The sequence below is a fragment of the Triticum aestivum genome, chromosome 6B, assembly GCF_018294505.1.
Source record: "Triticum aestivum cultivar Chinese Spring chromosome 6B, IWGSC CS RefSeq v2.1, whole genome shotgun sequence".
Classification (NCBI taxonomy): Eukaryota; Viridiplantae; Streptophyta; class Magnoliopsida; order Poales; family Poaceae; genus Triticum; species Triticum aestivum.
The window spans coordinates 181,356,141-181,379,216 of NC_057810.1; positions in this window are offsets into that span (position 1 = coordinate 181,356,141).

Genomic DNA, 23,076 nt, shown 5'->3' on the forward strand with positions numbered 1-23,076 from the left:
TAGGTACTTTGTGAGAGAGTGGAATGGGCCATGTATCAACAAAGTAGTACATATTTATATCTAGCTATTGTACTTGTTGGCTATAAACTTGACAAATGTGACATGGCAACATCATATAGCCAGCAGTTGGCTATATTATTAACCATGCTCTTAGAGAGTAGAAGAGAGAAACGAGGGAGGAGGGCTAGCTGTAGCACGGACGCTGTTGTCAGATGGGACTCGTGTTTATAGAATAGGAGTACTGAGCACTCGTGCCTCTTTTTTTTGAGGGAAAAATTAGTCGTATGTCTAGTACCACTAGTTGGGTGCGTGCGACCTATAGCTGTCATCACTTTAGGTCTACTTTTTGAACCGTGGCTACGCTTCACAGTACATATTTTTCACGCATTTATCCTCCTATATGTACTCCCAGGCTATTTCCACGTGCTCCCATTCGCCGACATGTGGGACATAGAGCATCTGGGTCATAGTGCATGCATGACTCGGAGCATATGCCGGGGTACTTTACATTTCAGACCTCACGAATTACATGCAAACCCCCCGCAGAAGAATAAATAAATCAATGAATTACTACATGAAACCGGATTATTTTCGTGGAAACCGGAGCACTTCATTAAATTTTGGACATAACACGTTTATAAAAAATGACTGGACCTAAACCAGTCTAAGGGCCTCTTTGATTTTTCCCCAAAAAAAGGGCCTCTTTGATTCGCAGGATACTGAAAACACAGGAATGGGGAAAGTATGATGGTGATGAACCGAGACGAGGAGAACTCTAACTCGGTTAGAGGTTAGAGTTAGATTCTAACCCTGAACTAACTCTAAACCAAAGAGGTGTATGGATGGCAGGGTTAGATTAACAATAAATGCTCTGTCTCAATCATTTGGCTACTTTGGACCCTATTTTTAGTCAGACTAAAATAAGTCCCTTGGATCCAAGAACCCTCTTGGTGTGGCTGGCTCTTCTGTGGCCTCCTCCCGCTCACAATTGACATAAATGAACCATCTATACAATCAAGCATGCAAAACATTATAATTTTTACTTTGTCCATACAAATGAGATATCCCACTTAAACATACAAGTCGTCAATCAAGCTTCACAAAATAAAAAAACACTTCATGAAACAAAGAATGAGCTAACTCATCACAGAAGTTGTTCACGATAGGGAGGGAGCCCGGAGCCCCTCACGCACCGAGGGAGGAGCTCGCCATCGTCGCTCTGGAGGAAGGCTCTGTAGAGCCCAAGCCCCGGGAACCCCTCCGACGCCGGCCCTTGCGAGTTGAGGTCGACACCGGCATGGGTAGCAGGGCCGCTTGCCGCCGACTGGGAACTTAATCTTTGGGCCTCTATAAATAATGCAAGCCTGTAACTAAAATACCTAGAAAGGTGAACTGAATCTTTGGGCCTCTAGAAATAATGCAAGCCTGAAACTGAAATACCTAGAAAGGTGAACTGAATCTTTGGGCCTCTAGAAATAATGCAAGCCTGAAACTTAAATACCTAGAAAGGTGAACTGAATCTTTGGGCCTCTAGAAATAATGCAAGCCTGAAACTGAAATGCCTAGAAAGGTGAACTGAATCTTTGGGCCTCTAGAAATAATGCAAGCCTGAAAATGAAATACCTAGAAAGGTGAACTGAATCTTTGGGCCTCTAGAAATAATGCAAGCCTGAAACTCAAATACCTAGAAAGGTGAACTGAATCTTTGGGCCTCTAGAAACAATGCAAGCCTGAAATTGAAATACCAAGAAAGGTGAACTGAATCTTTGGGCCTCTACAAATAATGCCAGCCTGAAATTGAAATACCTAAAAAGGTGACCTGAATATTTGGGCCTCTAGAAAGATTTATTACCTCCTCAAGCAACATCAAACAATTCCATGCGTGCACCACAAATCTATAGCAAGTTTGATCAGGATCTACTTTTCCAAATCAGAATTAGCGCTAGAGCAAGCAAGATCAATGATATGGCCGTGAGACAGAGAAGGAACGAACAAACTCACCCCTCTCGCGACCTCCCTGGTAGATGCGCCATCGCCGCACACGACAAAGGGAGAAAAACGACTGGTGAAGGGGGAGCGAGGCGACCTTCGAAGGTTGGAGGGAGAGGGCGGCCGAAGTAGGGCGGCGGAGGCCGGAAGGACAGGGCGGCCGGAGGAGAGAGAGGGCGAGCGGCGCTTGGGCGGGCGGCCCTATGGGGAACAGAGAGGAGTCGTGCGAAGGGGGGAGCGATCTAGTGCGGGCAGGTGAGATTTTAGGGGAGCGATCTGGTGCGGGCAGGTGAGATTTTTTAGTTCTCTTTTACTGGGCCCAGGATAACTAACCCAATAGAACCTCTCCACCGGGCTAGTTTTTTTAGCTGGGTTAGAGCAAACTAGCTCAAACTAACCCATCTTGTTTCGATAATTTGAGGCTATTTCAACCCAAACTAGCTCTAACTCAGGGATCCAAACAAAGAGGAGTGTTACTATACATGCTATAGTGTGGACCGTAGCACATTGTTTTTATGGCCATATAACCACATTATTGTTTTCTACTGCTGGTTCACTGGGCTACCATGGTTCGCACGGCTGGTTCACTGGGCTGCCGTGGTTCGCACTCCTCCGACCTGAGTAGTACTCCCTCCGTTCCTAAATATAAGTCTTCGCAGATATTCACTGTGGACCACATACGGATGTATATAGATGCATTTTATGTGTAGATTCACTCATTTTTCTCCGTATGTGGTCCATAGTGAAATCTCTCCAAAGACTTATATTTAGGAACGGAGGGAGTAGTATAGTACTAGTATATACCGCATCATTCTTTGCTCCTTCTTACTACTTCCGACATGTGGGAGAGCCAGCATCCGGGTCGACGTGTCTGCACGATTAGAGCGCGGAACGGAAGGGGGGCATCACCCCGGTCGGAGCGCCAGTAATTCATGACTATAGTGAGTGGTCATATCACAAGTCTTTCCAGCAGTAACGCGCCGTCAAATCGCACAGCCCCACTCGCTCACCCTCCTCGCCTCTCTGTCAAACCGCCTACCCGAAAACTGCCGCGTGTACTGCCCGGAAAAGCCCCGCCCTCAACTTTTAACTATGCGAAAATAGTTCGAGCTTGTTCATTCTATATAAATACAGTACTTACTGTATGTTTATTCACCCGTGGGGTTGTTCAATGAATGGAGGGGCGGGGAGCACAAGTGAACAATACTACCTTTGTCCGGGTTTATTGGTCCCCATTGTATTTCGTGCCAAATTTTGACCATAGATTAAACTAAGAAAATGTTCACGCATGTCACCAAACATTATATTTTTCAAAACTATGTTCAAATACGAATCCAATGAGATAATTTTTCTTGACATGCATTAACATTTTGTTAGTTAAATCTTTAGTCAAAATTTGGCACAAACTATAAAAGGGACCTATAAACCAGGACGGAGGTAGTACTGTAGTAGTAAGTAGGAGTCGTAGAGTAGTCACCTTAAATAGAGAGTTTCTTTTCTTTAATGCCACGTACACAAATTGAAACGCTTGTTGTGGAGAGAAAAAAGATAATCACTCCACTATATATGGACGCAGGGGCCTGAGCGCTTGCTTTACTAGGGTTGCTCTCTTCATTCTCTCATCCTCTCCAGATATAAACAAGACAGCGTTAGCGACATTTTCTCTCTGCTCACCGCTGGTCACAGATCCGGCCGGATCCCTTCGGCCGGTGTGTGTAGAGGACTAAAAGGTGCATCATTCATGCGGTCATCGCCGCCGAGGGTGGAAACCCACAGGTGCTAGAGGGTCCCGATCCTCTGCCCATGCTGTTCTCTCCGACCCAGCGCCGGCTCGGGAGGTCCTCCGACCCTTCTTCCTCCCTGCCGTATTATCCGTAGATCCGACCTGCCGCCGCCGACATCCTGGCGACCCTCAGGTATAAGTTCTTCGAAAGCGGCCTTGCTCTACTGCCCCAGCTCCCCACGTGTCTGCATGTGCATCTTTTTCTACTCCCACCAGCTCTTCCAAAGCCACCTAAATTTTTAGTATTATTAGAGGTAAAGCTACTTCATGCATTCGAATCTAGGGCTTTGTTCAAACAACGAAGAAAGGGGGGAAAGTTGTTGCATGAATCTAGGACTTCATTCAAAGAGGAATAATATGGTGAAAGTAGTAGAGACCGGATACCCAACCGGTCTCTTGGTTGAAAAGGGAAATAATGGGAAAACGCAGTACAAACTGGATAAGGAACAGATCTATTATTGGTTGAAAAAAGGATAGAAAGTGGTAGCTGGTGGGCAAGTCATCAGAGTATGTCCAGGATTAGATTTGCTGCCATCACATAGTAAAAGGTCTCCAGGATTAGATTTGCTGCCCTCACATAGTAAAAGGTCTCAGGATTAGATTTGCTGCCCTCACATAGTAAAAGGTCTCAGGATTAGATTTGCTGCCCTCACATAGTAAAAGGTCTCAGGATTAGATTTGCTGCCCTCACATAGTAAAAGGCCTCCAGGATTAGATTTTCAGCCCTCACATAGTAAAAGGTCTCCAGGATTAGGTTTGCTGCCCTCACATAGCATGAACAAGCTCGGCATCACCACTTTATGCCTCCTTGTAGGTACATTGTGCTGATGCTTCCACTATCGCATGTCCTTATACCAACCTTTTGCTGTTTTTTGTGGATAAACCAACCTTTTGCTGTAAGGGCGCATGTAAAATGAAGCAATCACACTGTTACCTTAGGGACATGTCTAACCAGTGTTATTGTTAATCTAATGCCTCCAGTGATAAGATGCAATTAAACTGTGTTACAAATGGCACTCCTGTTGTTTTCCCCAGTATGATAAGTAAGTTGCTCCTTTACGCTGCTGAGTGTCCTGGTGTCCCTACGGTCCCATGCCCTTAAACCAACTCTTTAGCTGCTGTTGATTTACTGTGTCTGGTAAACAAGCAATGCCACCATTAAAGTAATCCCATATCTAAGGAATCTAATTGTTGATCGTAATGCTTCTGGTAACATGAAGCATTGCTGACGTTTTAAAATTTCTACTGTCCTTGCGTGATTGCCATGAACATAATTAAGATACTTCTTTTCATTTTGTATATGTTTCGTATATTCTTATTGACCAGCAACAATTTACTTTCTATCATTTTGTGCAGATAGGGATATCCATTTCACCTTGTTGCTATTGTGACCTTTTGGTGAACTGCACAAAACACTTTTTTTTGGAATGAGTGTCTTGTGCAGTTCAACTAAAATGTCACATGGGAAACATCTCTCAATTTTGGTGGAACTGCACAAAATGGTTAAACTAAAGTGAAACCATGCTCTCCTATCTCCTTGTTTGTGGTATGCAAACATGCTGTGCAAACAGGAATACTCTACTACAGATGTTGTGATGGTCAAGAGCAACATCTCTCAATTTTGGTGGAACTGCACAAAATGGTTCAACTAAAGCGAAATCATGCTCTCATGTCTCCTTGTTTGTGCTATGCAAACATGCTGTGCAAACAGGAATACTCTACTACAGATGTTGTGAAGGTCAAGAGCATTCGCCAAGTTCTTCGATTGTATGACATGGCTAGCCAAGATGGATTTAATCCCGATATTCACTTTATCAAAAGGCTCTAATGGGTTGGTTCTGAATCTTGCAAGCTGGGAATCAGTGAGATGTGTAGGCATCTTTGTTGTACTTATTATTTGAATCTTATTTGTTAGTTCTGAATCTTGCAAGCTGGGAATCAATGAGATGTGTAGGCATCTTTGTTGTACTTATTATTTGGATCTTATTTGTTGGTTCTGAATCTTGCATGCTGGGAATCAATGAGATGTGTAGGCATCTTTGTTGTACTTATTATTTGGATCTTATTTGTTGGTTCTGAATCTTGCAAGCTGGGAAACACGGCATGATGATGTAGAGGACAGGAACCATAACAAACAATTCAAACTTGGTAGTATTATCTTTGTGAAAGTGCAACAAATGTGTTGATCGTGTGCGTCCTGAGAATAATAATTCTAATTGTTGTGCATGTTGATCCCATGGCACTGATAGAACGATCCAATGCATTGCTTGTTTTAAGTATAAATTTCTATTAAAGCTAATTAAATTTAAGTAAAGTGACCACTAACTCCTGTTATTACAGTAGCAATATAGACCCGCTCGTGAACCGACGTGTGGCCGGAGTAGGTTTCTTAATGGAGGCGTTTGAATGCGCCGAGGGTGCATCTTCTGCCGGGCGTGCAGCGGACGAGGGAGGGGTAGTAACTGTTGTCGCTTGTACACACTTAGCTTACTATTGAATCCAGTTCCCCAAGAGCTGAAAAATGAACTGCTGCCGCCGGCTACACACTTGTTCACTCGAAGAGACTCCAATGGCGATCCGAGGGGTGAGCCTGCTGGATATGGACTTCAGCAAGGAGTTAGTTCGTCGTTCAGTCCTATGGCTGCACCAAGTTGAATGGGATGCGCACCAACGATACGGACTCGGTGAAGCTCTGCCTCGCCTCAGTCCTATGGCTGCACCTGGTTCTGGAGCATTCGCCCGTTTCATCGGCAGTGCCGACTGCACCTTCGCTACGGTGGAGAGAAGGAAGAACGCGATGATTCGGCCATCTGGTGCAACAAGCTTGTTGACATCCAGAAGCAATACAAGATCATCAGCAACGGTCAGGAGAAGGACTCCGTGGTTGACCTCGCTGAGACCATCATCAACCCCTGATATGCCAACATGAAAGAAGACGACCTCAACACGTGGGAGGTACCTCTGAATCTAGCCTACATAACCTACATGACCAAGGACGCATACGCATGCTACGACATGTACATGAAGATCTTGGACATGAGGGCGTGTCTGCTTCCCGTAACCGACGAGTACACGGACAGCCGCAACATCATGATCAAGTGTGCCAGGAAGGTCTAGATGTTGTACTTTATCTGTTTATAAGCACCTTTATCATCTGAGTGTTTCATGCATTAGCCTATGTGTCGTAATTATCTGTTTTGTCCGAAATATTTCTTTTAAGAACCCATTAACCTGCTTGCTTTTTTAGTGGCTATTTGCTAATGTATGTAAACTAGTTCACTCGTCCATAAAAAAAACTAGTTCACTCGGCTGCCGTGCTTTGAATCTCCTTCCTCCCAACATATTCCTCTCCTCAGGTGGACCCAGCAGGTCTCTGAATTTTCTCCCACTTTCTTTTTCGATGTAAACTGAGTTTTCTCCCAGTACTTTCCCTAGAACCAACTCAACTATCCCACGTCTAGCCTAAAAAATAATAATACCCAGGTACTATTAACTCATCAAATTAAAATGATATTTTATTTCGTAAGTTGAAAGTTCTTACAAAATAATAATAATAATTGTTTATATATAACTTGCCAAGTTAACTCCTAGTGATTGCGTACATAAGGTTGCAAAGATTTTACTGACGTGCAATCATGTGTTTATGTTTTTATAACATTTCTCCGTCTAGCCCAACATGATATTTTCACCCAGCCCAGCAAGTCCACGGATTTCGAGAAAAAATCAAATGGGATTTAAACGGGCTTCATAGATGCTACATCATTGTTTCACCCAGCCCACCAAATGGACTAAAAAAACAAGTGCACTGGCTGACAAGTGGGACAGTAGGTCGAAGCCTAAGAAGGCGTTGGATTTACATCCAACGGCCGACATTCTTCTTCAATCTCTCGTCTTCTTCCCCCAGCGCTGCCAGAACCGCCTGCTCTAGCCTTCGGCGTCCAGCGGCATTGTTTTGCACTCCTCAATGAAATGCTACCCCGCCGACGGCCAGGCCATCCCTCCACTCTGCACCTCCTGTTATTCTCTGCCGAGTGTAGGCCCACCCCGCACCCAAACCAGTCAAGTTTCCCACTCCTCTCTGTCTACGACTCCACTTCCGCGTCTTCCCCATCTCCGGGTCATTCCAGTCTGGGGCCTTGCCGTAGTCCACCGCCTCGGTGCGCTCGGCACAACGTGGTCAACATACGAGAGTCATTGGAAGAGGACTGTACGTTGAGAGCCTGACGGCTGGGACCCATGAGGTCCATGGTCGCACGCAAGGAAAGTTCCTCCTTATTACGCTCTGTACGTGCACTGTACGTGGGAAGGGCTTCTGTATTTTGCAAAAAAAAATGTCCCCCCCACGCTGACAGGTCGGACCCACCAGCTATATCTTCGCACTCAAGGAAGTACCTCCTTATTACGCACCAAAAAATGAATACCCCCTGCTAGCTGGGACCCACCATAGTGGCTGGCTGACTTGTGGGCCTACTAAGTTGACGAGGACGAAGGGCTTTGTCAACTTAGTCAATATGAACGATTCTAGCTCCAGTGACCGTACGATGTCCATCCAATGGCCATAGTGCTTCTTCAACCTCTGGTCTTCTTGCTCCAGCCGCCCAAAGCAGCGCTGGTCGTGTCGCGTGCTCCCGCCTCTCGTGGCCGGCTGTGATGCCTTGGAGTCCTCACCGTGCCCTACTACTCCCACTGATGGCCCAGGGTATCCCTCTACTCACCCACACCCCCTGTTATTCTGCGGCGACAGCAGCCTCACACCGCAGCCGAACCAGTGAATCCTCGTACTCCTCTCCGCGTGGGTATCCACTGACGCGTCTTCCCCGGCTCCTCGTCGTCCCCTTCCTAGGCCTTGCCGTTGTCCACCGCCTTGGTGATCTCGGCGCGGCGTGGTCAATATGGTCAACGACCGACTTCCATCGGAAGAGTACTGTATGTGGAGAGGCTGACAGCTGGGTCCAAGGCCACAAACCAGTTTTTATGTGATTTGCCAAGTAAGTCGCTTTGTCAGGCCTGTTGGGCTGCAAATCTTTCAAGACGAGGAGAGCTTCATTAGGCTGGCCGACAAAATGGCCTATCAGTAATGAGAAATGGGCTGTACATTTTTAAAACACATCAAACCGGCTATTAGTTTCAAATATCTTTTTTTCATTTCGACATTTTAAATTACATTAATTTTTATGCGTGGAGAATTTGTTGGATTTTATATTGATATACATTTATTTTTAAAATCAGTTTGAATGTGAGTCGAAATTTCGGGATTAAAAACAGTTCGGACCGGACCGAAATATGCAAAACTTTGTATAATTTTTTAACCGTGGCCACAATATGGGCTGTAATGCTAACAAAAAGAATATGTGCTCCAAACAAAACCTTAAGAATTAGCAAATAGGCTGTAAATTATTAGAAATAATGGCAGATGGGCTATATGCTATTTTCCACAGATTTGAGGCTTTCCTAAAAAAAGGTTGACGCAGAAGCAGTGACTGTTGGATGGCCATCCAACGGCCGTCATGCTTCTTCAATCTCCGCTCTTCCTGCTCCAGCCGCTCAAACAAGCGCCGGCGGGACTGCCTGCTCCCTCCTCCCCGCGGCCGGCTGTGCTGCCGCGCAGGCCTCACCGCCCCATCGTACTCCCATCGCTGGCCTAGCCATCCCTCTACTCACCCACACCTGTTGTTATTCTCCGACGACGGCAAACGAACCAGTAAACCCTCGTTCAGTCGTACTCCCCTCCGCGTGGGAAACAACTGCGGAGTCTTCCCTGCCTCCGTGTCGTTCTCTTCCTAGGCCTCGCCGTCGTCCACCGCCCTGGTGCTCCCGGCGCGGCCTGGTCAACGGGGTCAACGACCGACATGCATCTGAAGTGGACTGTACGTGGAGAGGCCGACAGCTGGGTCCACGGCCGCACACAAGGAAATGCCTCCTTATTACGCGCAAAATAATGATTCCTCCACCTGACATCAGGGACCCACCGAAAGGGCCTCAGTATTTCGCGAAAAAAACGTTACCGTCGCTGACAGCTCGGACCCACCAGCTATATCTTCGCACGCAAGGAAGTGCCTCCTTATTACGCACAAAAAAATGAATACTCCCCCTGTTAGCTGGGATCCAGTATAGTGGCAGGCTGAATTGTGGGCCTACTAAGTTTACGAGGATGGAGGGCTTTGTCAACTTAGTCAATATGCACGATTCTAGCTTGAGTGACCGTACGATGTCCATCCAACGGCCGTTGTGCTTCTTCAACCTCTGGTCTTCTTGCTCCATCCGCCGAAACCAGCGCCGGTCGTGCCTCGTGCTCCTGCCTCCCGTGGCCGGCTGCGATGCGGCGGAGGCCTCACCGCCCCTACTACTCCCACCGCTGGCCAGGCCATCCCTCTACTCACCCACACCCCCTGTTATTCTGCAGCGACGGCAGCCTCACACCTCAGCGAACTAGTGAACCCTCGTACTCCTCTACGCGTGGGCATCCACTGCCGCGTCTTTCCCGGCTCCGCGTCGTCTCCTTCCTAGGCGTCGCCGTCGTCCACCGCCCTGGTGCTCTCGGCGCGGCGTGGTCAACATGGTCAACGAACGGCTTCCATCGGATGTGGACTGTACGTGGAGAGGCTGACAACTGGGTCCACGGCCGCAGCAAGGAAGTGCCTCCTTATTATGCGCAAAATAATTATTCCTCCACCTGACAGCGGGGACCCACCGGACGGGCCACCATATTTTGCGAAAAAAACGTTTCCCCCCTGACTACTGGGACCCACCAGCTACACCTTCGCACGCAAGGAAGTGCGTCCGGGCAAAAAAAACAAATGGATTCGCCCCCCTGACTGCTGGGACCCACCAGCTACATCTTCGCACACAAGGAAGTGCGTCCGGGCAAAAAAAGACGATTCGCCCCCTTGACTGCTGGGACCCAGCAGCTACACCTTCGCACGCAAGGAAGTGCGTCCGGGCAAAAAAAATGATTCGTCCCCCTGACTGCTGGGACCCACCAGCTACATCTTCGCAGGCAAGGAAGTGCCTGACAGTCGGGACCCACCTGGTCGAAGCATACGTAGCGTTGTCATTCTGGTCGCGAACGTGTACGTACATACTGGTTGATGTAGAGGCACGCACGTGTCGTAGTAGAGGCGTGCACGTGTCGTAGTAGAGGCGCGCACGTGTCGTAGTAGAGGCGCGCACGTAGCATGTACACGTACGTATAGCGGCGAGGGTGCAAGAAAGAAAATATGGCCACGTACGTACATACGGGCAGGGTCTCGAACGCCTACTCGCGCATAAGTACATGGCTGGGTCAGAACGGAGAAACAACATCGTCGTCGTGTTCATGGGGAGGCAACGGAATGCGTCGTGTTCATCGGGAGGCAACGGAACGCATGCTGTTCATCAGGAGCCAACCAGCTTGGACGGAACAGCCAATGGAAAACGAGGCTTGGCATACCGCAGAACAGAGGAAACGGCCTTGTGTTCGATCGGCCACGGTCAAAACAGGATCCTGTTCATCGGGAGTGGTCTAGCAGCAGTAGCGAAGTAATCGCTCCATCGGGTTCAGTTAACAGCCAGCCATCGATCGCTCGGGTTCAGTAACGCGTAGCCTGCAGTGCAATCGCTCGGGTTCAGTTAGAGCCCAACGCCTCGCTCGGGTTCAGTTAGAGCCAACGCCTCGCACACACGCGCGTACCTGTACGAGAGAAACGCGCATCACTCTCCCACCATAACCGGAAATCCCCGAAATTTTCCTCCCCCTCGCTTCTACCACGGTTTTTCCGTCATGGACGGCCCAAAGAATGTCATGCAGCTGCGTCTACGGCCCGTCCAGGACGAAAAGCCCATTTTTTGTCATGATTTTTTGTCATAGAAGTAGGAGCCCACCACATCTATGATGATACCGGGTTTTGTCACAATTATCGTCATAGAAATAGAAAAAAAATTCGTTCGGCCCAAAATGTCACGGATGTGTCTTTTTTTTGTAGTGGGTGTCCTTGTAAATATTGCTTCAGATCGAGATCTAAGATTCATTTCAAGATTTTGGAGAAGTTTACATAAAGCCTTGGGAACCAAACTGAATTTTAGTACAACCTATCATCCCCTAGGATGATATGCTTCGAGCAAGCACGTTGGACATCAAAGAAAAGTGGGATGAGTCCATTCCTCTAGTCAAATTTGCATACAACAACATTTATCAATCTATTATAAAGATGGCTCCGTATGAAGCTTTGTATGGTAAGAAATGTCGTTCTCCTATATGATGGGAAGAAATTGGTGAGAGGAAATATATAGGCCCAGAGTTAGTTCTACAAGCAGAGGAAAAACTACGAATCATTCGCGAGCATTTAACGGCCGCACAGAACCGTCAGAAGAAACAAGATGACACCAAACGAAGGGAAGTTGAATGTCAGGAGGGAGATCTAGTATACCTAAAAGTTTCACCTCAAAAGGGTACAAGACGTTTTGGTTTAAATGGAAGGTTGAGTCCAAGGTATGTAGGACCTTTTCAGATTATTTGCAGAGTTGGACCGGTAGCTTACTGATTAGAGCTGTCTCCAAATTTGTCAGGGGTACATAATGTTTTTCATGTATCCACACTGAAGAAATGCGAGACACCTCCAGAAGGAACACAACTACCACTCGTAGAACTGAGACCAGACCTATCATACGAGGAGTACCCCATAAGAATAGTAGATGTCAAAGATCGGGTAATGAGAAAGAGGACTATCCGATTTGTCAAAGTTCAGTGGAGCAACCACCCTGAGGATGAGGCGACATGGGGAAAAGAAGACGAACTTCAAGAAAAATCTGCATCTTCTATCGACCGGCAATTAAATTCCGAGGACAAAATTTTTATAAGGAGGGGAGGATGTAACACCCGTGTGTTATTTAAGAATAATTAAACTGCATCTGTTACCATTTAGAATCAAATTTTGCTTAACTATCAGTTTTCTAAGAACTCAGGCATGCTAGTATTTATAAATAATTTTGGAGATAAATATCTTAAGACCAGTACATATATACATGCCAATCATTAGTAGATTTTCTTTGTATTAGAAGATGGTGGAGTATTGCATTTGCTTGAGCAATCCATGTACACTTACATGCATGCACCAATGCATGGCATGCACCGCATCCGTCGTGTCTTCTCGATGCACTGCATGCATATAGCATCCATCTTGTCAATCAGTTGCCTTAATGCATGTACGAGTAGCCTACCGACTAGCTCAGTATGGTTAGCTGCATTTCCTTCTCTCGATAGGCCAGCTAGCTCTTGTACTGCATTGTAGCACCGTCTAGGGCAGTAGATATTTTTGCACGCGGTGATGAGAAGGCTTGTGGCATGGCTACGTGTCTTTTCCTTGGGAGACGGAATGTACATGTCATTTGACTGGTTAGAAACGTATGCATGCATGAACTAGTAGATGCATCAAACCAGCCAAGGTGTATCCTTTGGAGCGAGCAGGAGTTACCTCTCAACAAGGTTGCGGCTGGACGGCGATTAATGCGTTCACAAGGAGCTACTCATTTTTTTGCCAGTATATAAGGCGACCAGGTGTTGTAGTGTGATATGTCTCCAACGTATCTATAATTTTTGATTGTTCCATGCTATTATATTACCTGTTTTGGATGTTTATGGGATTTACTATACACTTTTATATTATTTTTGGGACTAACCTATTAACCTGAGGCTCAGTCCAAATTGCTGTTTTTTGCCTATTTCAGTGTTCCGCAGAAAAGGAATATCAAATGGAGTCCAAACGGAATAAAACCTTCGAGAGAGTTATTTTTGGAACAAACGCAATCCAGGTGTAGGACCTTGAAGTATGTCTAGAGGGGGGGGGTGATTAGACTACTTGATCAATAAAAACTTAACCTTTTCCCAATTTTAGAGTTTGGCAGATTTTACCTACTTTAGGACAAGTCAAGCAATCATCACACTATTCAAGCAAGCATGCAAAGAGTATATAGGCAGCGGAAATTAAAGCATGCAACTTGAAAGAAAGTAAAGGGAAGGGTTTGGAGGATTCAAACGCAATTGGAGACACGGATGTTTTTGGCGTGGTTCCGATAGGTGGTGCTATCGTACATCCACGTTGATGGAGACTTCAACCCACGAAGGGTAACGGCTGCGCGAGTCCACGGAGGGCTCCACCCACGAAGGGTCCACGAAGAAGCAACCTTGTCTATCCCACCATGGCCGTCGCCCACGAAGGACTTGCCTCACTAGCGGTAGATCTTCACGAAGTAGGCGATCTCCTTGCCCTTACAAACTCCTTGGTTCAACTCCACAATCTTGTCGGAGGCTCCCAAGTGACACCTAGCCAATCTAGGAGACACCACTCTCCAAGAAGTAACAAATGGTGCATTGATGATGAACTCCTTGCTCTTGTGCTTCAAATGATAGTCTCCCCAACACTCAACTCTCTCTCATAGGTTTTGGATCTGGTGGAAAGAAGATTTGAGTGGAAAGCAACTTGGGAAGGCTAGAGATCAAGATTCATATGGTAGGAATGGAATATCTTGGCCTCAACACATGAGTAGGTGGTTCTCTCTCAGAAATGGTAAGTTGGAAGTGTAGGTTCGTTCTGATGGCTCTCTCCACGAATGAAGAGGAGGTGGAGGGGTATATATAGCCTCCACACAAAATCTAACCGTTACACACAATTTACCAAACTCGGTGGGACCGATTCAACAGACTCGGTCGGACCGATTTAGTAAACCTAGTGACCGTTAGTGATTTTCGGTGGGACTGACATGCATCTCGGTGAGACCGATTCGGTTAGGGTTAGGGCATAACGTAATCTCGGTAAGACCGATTACACAAACTCGGTGAGACCGATTTGGTAATAAGCTTTCCAGAGAGTTGGTCAGGTAAACTCGGTGGGACCGATTTGCTCTTTTCGGTGAGACCGAAATGTTACAAAAAGGAAACAGAGAGTTTACATTGCAATCTCGGTGGGACCGATCGCTCACTTCGGTTAGACCGAAACGTTATGAAGGGAAACAGAGAGATTACAACCCCATCTCGGTGAGACCGAGATCCCTATCGGTAAGACCGATTTGCTTAGGGTTTGTGGCAGTGGCTATGACTTTTGGAATCGGTGGCGCCGGATAGGAAGAATCGGTGTGACCGATTTTGGCTTTGGGTTTAGGTCATTTGTGGATGTGGGAAAGTAGTTGAGGGTTTTGGAGCATATCACTAAGCACATGAAGCAAGAGGCTCATTAAGCAACACCTCATCCCTCCTTGATAGTATTGGCTTTTCCTATAGACTCAATGTGATCTTGGATCACTAAAATATAAAATAAAGAGTCTTGAGCTTTTGAGCTTGAGCCAATCCTTTGTCCTTAGTATTTTGAGGGATCCACTTTCATCATCCATGCCATGCCATTCATTGAGCTTTCCTAAAATAATAATCTTGGAATAGCATTAGCTCAATGAGCTATATGTTGTTATGAATTACCAAAACCACCTAGGGATAGTTGCACTTTCAATCTCCCCCTTTTTGGTAATTGATGACAACATATAGATCAAAGCTTCGACAAATGATAATAAGATTGAATAACATCGTCGCTTTGAGAAGTATGTGATAAGCAAGAGATCCCCCTAAATTTGTGCATAGTTTAAGATTTGCTTTGGACTGCAAATGCACAATGAATTAGACTCATGGGTTACTCTTCCATGTCACATACATCTTGGTGGAGCTCTCAAAATAATAAACATTGAAAACATGCACTCATCACCAAGCAAAGTGAATGATCACATAAGATAGATAGGATAATATCAAGCATGCATAAGTGTAGCTTATGATCAAACACATGATCATCAATGTCTCACAAGCAACCAAAAGCAAACAAGTTTTAAACCACCAAATAAAGCAAGAGAGAACAAAAGCAACACACTCTCTCTCGAAGCCTATGATCTATACATTTTTCTCCCCCTTTGGCAACAAGTTACCAAAAAGTTCATAGAAAATGCATAGTGCTAGATCGACTCTCAGGCTTGATCTTCTGGTGGAGGTGTCCTGATGACTCCAAGGACGAAGGCTTCAGTTGAAGTAGAGGGTGCTGGAGTGGATGCTGGAGCTGGTTGCACTAGACCTGAAGGGGCAGTAGCTGGTGCTGAAGTTGTTGCTCTAGTGTCTGTCACTGGCACTGCAACTGACCTCTGGGCTCTGGGCACTCTGGCAAACACATTTGCGGTAGTCTTGCCCTGCCTCTCCTGCATATCATCCTGCAGCAGCTCCACAACTGACTGTATCTCAGTTACTTTGACATCAAGGTCATGGAATTTGAGTTCCATGATTCTCTCAAGGCTCTCCTGATTCTGAGTGAGGGTGGCCAGTACCTTCTCAATCCTCAGAGTAGATGCTATCAAGTAACCAAGCTGCTCCTGTTTGGTCTTCAAGAAATATTTTGATGCCTCCTCTTGAGTTGGCATCCTGGCAGCCTTCTCCTTCTTCTCCTGAGCTTGAACTGATGTTGGCTCATTCTCATTCATGACAACCTCATTGCCCTCAAAATCTGGATAAAGTGGAAAATGTTCCTTATCCAAATGATATTTCCCTGTGCCCATCTTTGAGTTGATCAATTCCTGAATCTGAGGGGCATATCCACAGCTCCTCTTCTGATCTGCTGCAGTCCTCTTAATGGTTTCAATCATCAGTCTCATGACTTTGAACTTCTGTGGCACATCAAACACATGCAACATGTTGATGGCATGCCCTCTGATCATGTTATGGTCACCAGACTTGGGCAACAGAGTATGCCTCAGAATCCAATTGATGGTTGGCAATCCTGATAGCAGAAAGTGAACTGATCCAAACTTGTGAGTCTCAACTGCCTTGTCTGGGATCTCCTTGTACATGTGACCCATTGAATTGTGATCCATCTTCTTCTTTGCATAGATATCCAGGTCATCCTCATTTTCCTTTGGGGCATTTATCAGTCTTGCCCATTCTTCAACAGTTGGCTGGTACCTTGTACCTTCAGACATCCAAACAATTCTTCCATCTGGGTAAAAGTGTGATGTGGAGTACAATTGCATGATAAGCTCATCATTCCAGTGAGTGAGCTTTTGTCCAACAAAATCAGCAACTCCACACGCAACAAAGCTCTCTTGCACTCCAGGATAGTGCTCTTCATTGTCCTTGATGTAGGTCCAGTCGACCCACCTCATGTCACAAACTATGGGCTTCTTGTCCAACAAAATTGTCTCATAGAAGTCCTGCTGTTCCTTTGTATGGAACCTATAGTCAACAGCAGTTCTTCTTCTTGATGCATATGGATCTTCCATCCTCCACAACCTTAGTCTTGAATCCTTCCTGATCCTCATGTCCTCAGCCACAGGATGGGCATCATTGTGGTTTGGTATCTTGGGCTTGAGCTTTCTTAGGACCTTTCCTTCTTCATCTTCTTCTTCAGCAACATTGGGCACTGGGGCCTTGTTCTTCTCAGCAGCTGGAATACTCCTAGTATTCCTCTTTGGTACTTGCTTGGCCTTGGAGGCAGCTTTGGGTGCTTCCTTGGGCTTAGATGTTGCAGCCCCTGATCTGATTGCATCACTCATAAGCTTGGGTGCCTTAGGTGCTGGTGCAGCATCCTCTTCCTCTTCAGCATCCCTTCTCATAGAGGGCTTTCCAAGGACCTTGGCAGTTGTGGTTCTTGCTCTCTTCTTTTTCTTGTCCTGAGCACCTTCATCCTCTGATTCAATTGTGAATTTCATTGTCTCTCCAGTGGGAACTTTCTAAGGTTTTGAAGAAGTGACTTTCTTCTCAGGTGCCTCTTTGGGATTTGTCTGAGCTGGCACTTGAGTGGACTTCCTGGCTATAGGCATTGGTGTCCTCTTGGCAGGTACTTTCTTCTTCAGTCCAGGCTTAGTGCTATGTGCAGAGCCATATTCCTTCTTGAGCACCACTTTCTTGGAAGTAGCCTCATCTTCCTCAACTTTGTAATACTCATCCTCTGAGTCTGATGTTCTTTTCTTTCTCTGCCTGGTAGCAGCCTTGGGCAGGTTGCTGGGAGTGCTTCTGCTCCCTTCATCTGTAGTTGAGGGACTAGTGCCCTCACTCAAGTCCATCTGCTCTTCTAACCTGTTCTGGCTGTCACTCTGGTCTGACATGCTGCAAGAAGCTGACTGCTGACCCTGTGAAGAGTTATAGATGAGATAGAATAGATGAGCACCACAAAATGCAGAGATTTTTGCAAAAGAATGATTCAAAAGTTCAGTTTTAGTTTTCCACAGAAAGCATTTCGGATCAACCGATTTTCAAACTCAGTGATACCGAAGTAGTTTTGGAACCTAAACTGATGATCTCGGTTGGACCGAGTCACAGTTCGGTGGCACCGAGACTGCTAGGGTTTCACAGAATCCTCAAATCGGTCGCACCGATTAGTAATTCTCGGTCAGACCGAGAGTCACTAGTGCAATGGCATAAGCCAAATCGGTTAGACTGAGTTTTTCAACTCGGTGGGTCCGAGATGGTTTCAGCGGAAACCTAACCCTAAAAATTTGGATCTCATCTAATCTACGGACTATTTTGGCTTGATAGAAGTGTTTCAATCGTGGCAAGAATTAGTAAGATTACAATGTGCTAGGAATCAGACGTGGATAGCAGAAAGATTGAGTCCATACTCTAACTTGGCGGTGGACTCGCTACGGCGGCAACGGCGGGGGCGAAATCCGTTGACGGCGGCGGAGACCAGCGACAGGAGGCTGCTGGCGACGAGGAGACGATCCGGAGACCTTCGATGGCAGAGCGAGCTATTGCGCGGGCGAAGGGTTTCGGAGAAATTTCCAAAATTTTGCCCGTGACTATATATAGCCCGACCCTGTCGGTGTGACCGAGTGGAACAACTCGGTGGCACCGAGATGCATAACTGTGTACAGTTACAGCAAATCGGTGTGACCGAAAAGTTTAAATCGGTTGCACCGAGATTGAAAACTCAGATCAACTTAATGATCTCGGTAGGACCGAAATGGAGGAATCGGTCAGACCGAGAGTCACAAAGAGGTTTTGGAAGTTTAAGTCTATGACGAATCGGGGACTCCGAGTGCTCCTCACACAGAGTGGTTCGAATCTGACTTGATCAAATTTTGTGATGTAGCATGAATAGAGTTTGAGACGAGAAAAGCATAGATAGCTAAAGAAGGTTCTTAGGCATTCTTGTCCATCCACTTGGCAAAAAGAAAAGAACCCAAACAATCAAAACAACAAGTGGATGTCCTTGAATGAGTAAAATATGCACCAACATGCTCACACAATAAAATGGCAAATGAAATATGTGGCAAAGCATGCACAACCAATTCTAGCATCTATCAAACAATTGGCGATGACTAGGTCATCTATATATGAGTATATTGACTTAGGAGTCAAATGAGAACATTTGATCATAGGTCATACTCATCGTTTAAGCTCAAGTGGGGTTACCACTTTTACATAATGCATTGATTGTTCACACCATTAGAGTTGCTTTGACTCAATTCTTAGAGTTAAGCTCCCCCTAGATGTGAGATCCCCCCTTAGAGGGATGAACTAACCTTGGGTTTTGTCGATGATGACTTCATGTAGGTGTTGAAGATGTGGATGCTCAATGTTGATGTAGATCATTTGGAGCAATCCTTTGGAGTGAGTTGCACTTTCAACTTACCTACATGGGTTAGTCCCACAAGGAACAAACAAGAATATCCATAGACATAGAGTGATGCACACACAAGATGATGTCCATGAAATCATTAGGTTACCTTGTCCCTTGCCTTACCAACATGAGGGTTTGTGACTCCTTGAACTAGTGCAAGATGTGGAAGTTGATTGCACTTGTTCTTGCCATAATGATATGAGTGAAGAATGTTGGCGGAGTCACCCTCAAGAACTCTCTAGTTCTTCTTCTTCGGGATCCACATCATCTTGATGGGAATCCTTGGAGTTGTAGTTGTACTTGATGAAGTAGAACTTGACGTAGTCTTGGGAACCCACTTGAACGAGGCTTTAGGTGCTTCTTCAAATGCATCAATCTCTTCTTGAAGCTTGTCCTTGCCTTTGTTCTTGTGGTCTTGTGGTGGAAGATCATCTTGAGCTTGTGTTCCCTTGAAGGAAGTAGGATCATACTTCTCTTGTTGAGGAACAAACTTCGTCTTGGGGTATTGATCTTCTTCCCACTCAACTCCATTGGCATTGAACTTTCGTTCAAAACCAACACCTTGATTCTTCCGGTGCCTTCCTTGCTTGCGTACAATTTCCTCGAATTGCTTACTCCCGGCAAGGCTCTTGTAAACACCTTTCTCTATAATTCCCTTCAATAAGCTATTTTCTTGCTCAAGTGTAACTTGGCTAAGAGAATCATTAGTGGAATCAAGAGAACTACTAGAAGCAACAATATTGGATTTGACATTATTATTGTTACTACTAGAGGAAGTATCTTTCTTGTACTTGTTACTAGACTTGACTTGAGGCATGTAAGTAGATAAGAGTAAACGCTTGGCAATGTAAGAAGAACTTTTCTTGCGGAGATCATCATTGATTGCTTTTAAGAACTCATGCTCTTGCTCAAGATTGAGCTTTTCAAAGCGTAACTTCTCATGAGCCCTTAAAAGTTCTCGATGATCTTCGTAGATAGTTTCATGAGCTAACTTAAGAGTGTTTAGTTCTTTAGTTAGAAGCTCAATCTTCTCCTTATCATTGTCATTCGTTTTATCTTGATTAGCATGATTAATTGACGTTTCATCATAGTATTCATCACTAGAGTTGTCAACAAGTAAATCATCATCCACAAGCAAGTCATCTTCATCACTATTGAAATCAACATACTCAGGATGTGTTACCTTTGGACCTTTGGCCATGAAGCATCTTCCAACACCTTCATTTGGTGAATCAAATATGTCGTAGGAGTTGGTTGACACAAGTGCTAGACCGGCAACACCTTCATCTTGAGTATATTCGGAGTCGGAGTGATAGCTTCTCTCGGAGTGATTGTCGGAGTCGGAGCCGGATACCCATTCACCAACATGAGCTTGATGTCTTCGTTTTGTGTAGCTCCTTGATGACTTGTCCTTCCTTTCCGAATCCTTGCTTCTCCGTGAGGGTCTTCGTTCATAACGATCATCTCTACTCCTCCTCTCTCTTGGTGGTGATTCTTCTCTTTTGCTCCTTCTTCTTGGAGAATCTTCTCTTCTTTTGTAGGGTGCCGTACACTCATTGGAATAGTGTCCGGGTCTCCCACAATTGTAGCAATTGCGCTCTCGACTAGAAGATCTTTTGTCATTGTAAGACCTTGACTTGGAGCTTCTTTCTTTGCTTCTACTCTTGTAGAATTTGTTGAAGTTCTTCACCATTAAGCTCAATTCTTCATTGAAGGTTTGTTTCTCACTTGATGATGTGGGGGCTTCACTTGAGGCTTTGTAAGCACCACTTGACTTGTTGTGAAGTTCCTCCTTATCCTTGAGTGACATCTCATGAGCAACAATTCTTCCAATGACTTCCGTTGGCTTGAGATCTTTGTAGTTTGGCATCATTTGAATCAATGTGCACACGGTATCATACTTTCCATCCAATGCTCTTAGGATCTTCTTGATGATGAATTTGTCGGTCATCTCTTCACTCCCTAAGCCGGCAATCTCATTTGTGATAAGAGCAAGCCTAGAGTACATTTCAGCGACACCTTCACCATCCTTCATTTTGAACTTGTCAAGCTGACTTTGGAGCACATCCAACTTGGATTCCTTGACGGACTCGGTACCTTCATGCATATCAATCAAAGTATCCCAAATTTCCTTTGCATTCTCAAGACGGCTGATTTTGTTGAATTCTTCGGGGCACAATCCGTTGAAGATGATATCACAAGCTTGAGCGTTGTATTGCAGCATCTTCAATTCTTCCGCATTAGCTTCACGGTTCGGTTCTCTCCCATCAAAGAATTCACCTTGCAAGCCAATACAAATAATTGCCCAAACGGCGGGGTTATGTCCAAGAATATGCATTTTCATCTTATGCTTCCAACTAGCAAAATTAGTACCATCAAAGTAAGGACCTCTACGGTGATAATTTCCCTCGCTAGACGCCATACTCTCCTAGGTTGTGAAACCAAGGCTATGACCACCAAAAGCTATGGAAATCAAAGCAAATGGAGACCAAAGCTCTGATACCACTTGTAGGACCTTGAAGTATGTCTAGAGGGGGGGTGATTAGACTACTTGACCAATAAAAACTTAACCTTTTCCCAATTTTAGAGTTTGGCAGATTTTAGCTACTTTAGGACAAGTCAAGCAATCATCACACTATTCAAGCAAGCATGCAAAGAGTATATAGGCAGCGGAAATTAAAGCATGCAACTTGCAAGAAAGTAAAGGGAAGGGTTTGGAGGATTCAAACGCAATTGGAGACACGGATGTTTTTGGCGTGGTTCCGATAGGTGGTGCTATCGTACATCCACGTTGATGGAGACTTCAACCCACGAAGGGTAACGGTTGCGCGAGTCCACGGAGGGCTCCACCCACGAAGGGTCCACGAAGAAGCAACCTTGTCTATCCCACCATGGCCGTCGCCCACGAAGGACTTGCCTCACTAGCGGTAGATCTTCACGAAGTAGGCGATCTCCTTGCCCTTACAAACTCCTTGGTTCAACTCCACAATCTTGTCGGAGGCTCCCAAGTGACACCTAGCCAATCTAGGAGACACCACTCTCCAAGAAGTAACAAATGGTGCGTTGATGATGAACTCCTTGCTCTTGTGCTTCAAATGATAGTCTCCCCAACACTCAACTCTCTCTCATAGGTTTTGGATCTGGTGGAAAGAAGATTTGAGTGGAAAGCAACTTGGGGAAGGCTAGAGATCAAGATTCATATGGTAGGAATGGAATATCTTGGCCTCAACACATGAGTAGGTGGTTCTCTCTCAGAAATGGTAAGTTGGAAGTGTAGGTTCGTTCTGATGGCTCTCTCCACGAATGAAGAGGAGGTGGAGGGGTATATATAGCCTCCACACAAAATCTAACCGTTACACACAATTTACCAAACTCGGTGGGACCGATTCAACAGACTCGGTCGGACCGATTTAGTAAACCTAGTGACCGTTAGTGATTTTCGGTGGGACTGACATGCATCTCGGTGAGACCGATTCGGTTAGGGTTAGGGCATAACGTAATCTCGGTAAGACCGATTACACAAACTCGGTGAGACCGATTTGGTAATAAGCTTTCCAGAGAGTTGGTCAGGTAAACTCGGTGGGACCGATTTGCTCTTTTCGGTGAGACCGAAATGTTACAAAAAGGAAACAGAGAGTTTACATTGCAATCTCGGTGGGACCGATCGCTCACTTCGGTTAGACCGAA